Here is a 5417-nt window from a genome sequence, read left to right as displayed (position 1 = left end):
ATGTGTTGTCCGGCTAGCACCACGCTGCCGCGCAAGAGATGCGGAGCGAGTTAAGACCAGTCGACATGCCCGGCGCAGCTGTGCGTGGTGGCCCTTAGACCGATCATGGTTTGCCAGCCATGCATGTGCCTGCCGCCTAGCACTCGTTGATCCGCCTTATATGTAAGAGCATGCGTGCTGTTTCTTGATCTAATATTTTTTCTTCTTTTTGATAGAAATCTTGCCACGCCAACTGATAGTTGTTTCTTGATCTAATCTTGTTTTCTTCTTCTTCATAGAAATCTTGCCACACCAACTTATGGCTTCTCTTTTGTGTCCGAACTTGCTGTAGTGATGATGTTGATGTCTCTACTAGGCATCCAAACACAAGATATGAACAGCAAGTCGCCGGACAAGCAGCAACGCTAAAAACCGTAAGCCTGGCAAGATCAATACACAGGTATGTCCTTGTCCTACGAGGCACGTGTTTGATTCAGAAAAGGCAGCACATCAACATTTGATCGATTCATCGTTTCGATGTTACTCATGTCTTTCTATGGTTTCATGTTTTGGTTTTAAAGCTGTAACAGTGAGGTCAACATTTCAAGCAGAAGCCATAGAAATGTTGCCCTTACTCCCTCTCACCTACCGGGGGGTGCTAGGGCACGGATCCCGTGTTGACGAGCAGTGGACCCGCGTCCCAGCCATGAAGCGTGACCAGCTACCGGGGATCAGAGGGAGGAAGGAGAAAGGGTGGTACGGAGAGCAGGTTGGCGGAGCTCTCCCGTCGGGGTTTGTCAGCAGCAGGCGGGGAGGCCGGAACCAGCCGTCGCCCATATGGGCTGGCGTAAGTTACGGCCAGCGTTTCCAACATCCTCCTCCCCGGCTTTTCATTGCCTCCCCCGAGTTGGCTTGCTCAGCGTCAGTTCATTGAGGCCATCTGTGTTGATTTTGTTCCTGCCATGGAGGTCGGCACATTTATATTAGCAAGGGACTTTCGGTCTTCTGAGGTACTGTGTTATGGCAAAATTTTGCATATATATTAGATTTGTTTTGTTTTTCAGATTATGGTGTGAAATCGAGCTTAGTTATGGGGATCTGAAGCTCCATTGGGTAAGAAGAAGATTAGCAATAAGGACAGAGTTACAGAGTGTGTGCTTTGTTTTATGTATGTATGTACCATCGCTGCGGTAATTCCACGTCCTGCCTGCTACCCCCATTTTTGGGTAGTTGCAAGATCCCAATATGAAACCCAAAAAAGGGATTTTAGGATTGTGATCCTTGTACTTCTGAATGTGTCATGTGTGCTTATGGTCTTTGTCCCAGCTTAGGCAAGCGTGCTTATGGTCTCTGTCCCAACTTAGGCAAGTGTGCTTATGCTGGAACTGCTAAATCCCAATTATCATGCATGTTTTAATTCCATTTGTTATGATGGGGCAGTCAGGTCATTCCATCAAGACCTGATGGATGAAAGTTTACTTCACTGTCCGTCATATATATGTGTAGGATTTCTGCGGTCAGTACAGATGTGTGTAGCAGCCCATTACTTTTTTTTATTCTCAGCATGGTGGGGTTTGTGTTTTCGCGGCAGTGCGAAGAGTAGTGAAAAGATTTTTCAAGAGTACTTTTTATAGTTTTTCGCACTTCTTATTTTTTTCGTAAACCCGGAACAGCCACTATCTATTTTTCTGACTGAATTATTTGACACTTGCAGTCCAGGATTCAGAAACTCGACATTCTTTTGTTTCCATGTGTGCATTTTTTTTTGGTTTCGGTCAGTGTTATTTGAAATCTCACTCGCACCCCAGCATATGAGTTTATTGTTTCTTTTTCATCTTTTTTGGCAGCAGCAGGGTTGTGGATTCTATGGGGCAGATGTCGTCATGTGGATGCTACATACGCATATGATCATGATGATGGTTTGTCAAACGGCGAGAGTTTTATGGAAAGCACTGCATCCACTGATGAACAATTTTTTTGTTCCCCCGTGGTGTCTCCTTTTTGTTTTATCTCTCAGATGTATTGCTTCAGTCACTATTCAGTGTTGTTTCTTGACTACTCATTAATTTTCTCATTCATATTTCTACAGTATTCCTCTTTCAGTCATATTGAGTGTGTTGTACTTTCATTCTATTTAATTTTCATTTTTCTCTGTTTTAGTATTTCTTAGCCTATGTGTCAGTCTTATTTTCATCTTTAGTCTTCATTTTCCCTTTAGATATCTTCATTTAGTCATTAATACCATCATTCGTCATTTATCGTCATATATTAATGGCAGTGTATTATCATTGTTCAGATTGAGTATCTTTAGTTTGTTTATCACACTCATTTTCATGTTCTTATTATAGTTCATTTTATCTTTAATTTATTTCATTCAATTTTCAGTCATTCTATATGAGCGTGTGGGTTTAGTTCTTATTATAAGTTCATCTTTTCTGTTTTGTATCACTTATCAGTCATGTTTCTTTAAATAGGGAGGGAGTGACATGATTTACATACTTCTTCAGTCATGTTCCTCATAGGTCTTTGTCATTTAGTATTTGGTTAGTGTTTTTATGTTTTTATCCTCATTCTTCCATTTTTTTTAGTTTTTGCAATTCCCTGAGTATCTCATTCTTTTTTCTTTTTTCTCTGGTTCACAGTTACATCTGTTCACTCTTTATTTTCTCATTCTTTTGTTCAGTCTCTCTTTCTCGGTCTCTTAGGTTCCTACTTTCAATCTTCTTCATTTCTTCTTAGCTAGTCTCTCTTTAATTTTCTCAATCTTATTTAATACTCCCTCCATCCGGAAATACTTGCCAGAGAAATGCATAAAAATGAATGTATCTATAACATACATCCATTCCTCCGACAAGTGGGACGGACGGAGGAGACTAGCAACAAAAGGTAAACCATTTGAAGCTTATTTTCGGCTCTTTATCATCTTATTAACTGTGAGCTGTCAGTGTTTGTGTTTTCATTTTTCTGGTCACTACAATTTGTGGAGCTACCCTCTCTGTTCCTCTTTCTCCCCACGATGATTATTAGACATTTTTTAGCCAAGATTTGCTCTGTGTTTTTGTAAATACAAAAGTTTTTTTACATGATATCACTTTGTAAAATATCTGCTCAGTATTGATTTGTTTTTTACCTTTTTCAAAAAAGAACAAGTTACTAAAACGTCTTCACGAAAGAATAAGAAGTATCAATTCTTTAGGGAAAAGAACAAGGTGCCCTCACTTTAGTTAATTTTTGTGTAATTGCGCATCTTGATGTTGCTGGTGGACATTAGGTAAGTTAGGATGTTTATTTTTTGTCCTCTAATGAGTAGCATAATTGTACATAATCATTATTAGTAATCAGTTTTTAGTATTATGTCTGTAACTATGTTTGACATTTTCATCATTCAATATTTTTTTCTCCAATCTGCATTTCATGTTTGTATTCTCATTCTGTCTTGTTGCTATCCTCAATAGCATCAGGCATTTCTCAATCTATATCGTACTCATTTTTTAGTTTGCTTTCATGGATGATGTTGGGGGCCAAGAGGGGTGGGAGGCAGGGGTGTTGTTGGGTCTGAGTGGGAGGCATCGCGTATCTCTTTTCTCTTTTTTTAAGAACCACGCGACATATATGCTCGTGGAAGGGATTTTGTCAGGGTCCAACAAAGGATACGGTTGCATAAATAAAAAGATTATTAGTAAGTACTAGTATTTTTTTCCAATGGATAAGCAGGCTCTGGTTGCATAAATAAAACGATTATTAGTAAGTGTAATATTTTGATCCCAACCATGGTCTTCTCTTGTGCATTACAAATTTGATAAGGAGGCTTGGTCCTACAAGATGGAAGGCTATATTACAATTTTAATAACTTTATGAACTGACCCAGCTAGGCCTTGTTTCTTGAAGATTTCCTACCAACCGAACAGGATCACGCTACACATCTTTGTCTGAACTCCTTAAATGTTTAATCAATCATGTGTTTGTTCATCCTCATATTATTATTTTTTGTTGCTGTTTGCAGCTGACCTTGCAAACTAATGTATACATATAGTGCCCTTTTTATTATTATGAAAACTAAACAGTGGGCGTTTTCTACTCCGTAGAGCAACTCTAGCTTTCTGGCTGGGTTGCTTTTGGGACAAAAAGTTGATTTTTTTTCTTGAACAGGTTTATAAATCTTACATACTAAGGTTGTTCTCTTTGTAGTGCAGACCTAGATGAAGTTGACATAATCGCATTCTCAAACGTGAAAGTCGCGTGCAGACTACAGCCGGAAAACTCCGGAGGTAAATTCTGAAACCTGAAAGTTACATGCATACTACACCGAGAAAACTCCGGAGGTAAATTCTGAAACCTGAAGGTTTCACGTAGACTACAACACGAAAACTCTAGAGGTAAGTTCTGAAATCCAAAGGTTGCATGCAGACTGCAACCAAAAAACTCATGTAAGTAAATTCCGAAACGTGCAAGTTGGCTGCGGACTACACCAGAAAACTCATGAGATAAATTTCATAAGAAAAAGAAGTAACTCCCAAACCACCAGTACATCATGGATATAGAATCAAGAGGTCAGCCAGGAAACAATTTGCACACACGCACTGCTAGCAAACCGGCCGAGCAGTGTTTGGAACGAATTACAGTTACTCTGACCTAAGTTCCGCCCCAAAGAAAGTAAAGTAGTGTAAGTACATTGCAGTATGGAAGTACGAACAAATGTTTGTGTATGTACAATACGATACATACAAATGCGTAAAGGATGGTTTGCCCTTGCGGGCGTATATAACCTTATTTCTTACTGAAAATTAATAGTAAAACCGAGACAACAAAAATAGTCTGAATGTGTTGAAGTAGCCTAACTTTTTATAGACCATTTAGTTGTATTGAGCGATTTTTAGCCTGGTTGATTAATGGTGTTTTTAGTCAAGAGTTGTGTTGTCCGTCTACTAATTGGTCATGTTGATCTCATACCGCGTTCATGTCACCGCTCTATCACTTTCTCTAAAAAGTTTGTAGCCAGAAGTATATTTGGCCTTGATAAAGTCCCTACCTTTTTGGTGGCATTTGGTGCTTTGGGTTTGAGATTGAATTATTTTTTGTCCATTTGATGATTACATAAGAGAATTAGCAGGCTTGTTGGAGAAAAAAATGATGTCGTCACATATATAGTTCTTGGTTTCATCTTGTGCTTGTTTTCTGAATCATTTTAAGAGTGCGGTTAGTTTATGCTCATCTTTTCTACCATATTTTCAGTTGAGTGTCCTTGTTCATCTTTAGGTGCAAAACATAAATATTGATTCTCACTAGTTTTTTTTTCACTTTCGGTATCATTGACATAAGCCAAATGATGAGAAAAACAAGAAGTGGATGTATATGTTATTTTTCACCTGTAATTTTATTTGTTTTTTCACACGTCCTTAAGGGTGACAACACTATCATGATGCAACCACACTAGTTTT

Source organism: Triticum dicoccoides, unplaced genomic scaffold (assembly GCF_002162155.2).
Source record: "Triticum dicoccoides isolate Atlit2015 ecotype Zavitan unplaced genomic scaffold, WEW_v2.0 scaffold141194, whole genome shotgun sequence".
Lineage (NCBI taxonomy): Eukaryota > Viridiplantae > Streptophyta > Magnoliopsida > Poales > Poaceae > Triticum > Triticum dicoccoides.
This window is presented reverse-complemented; position numbering follows the sequence as displayed.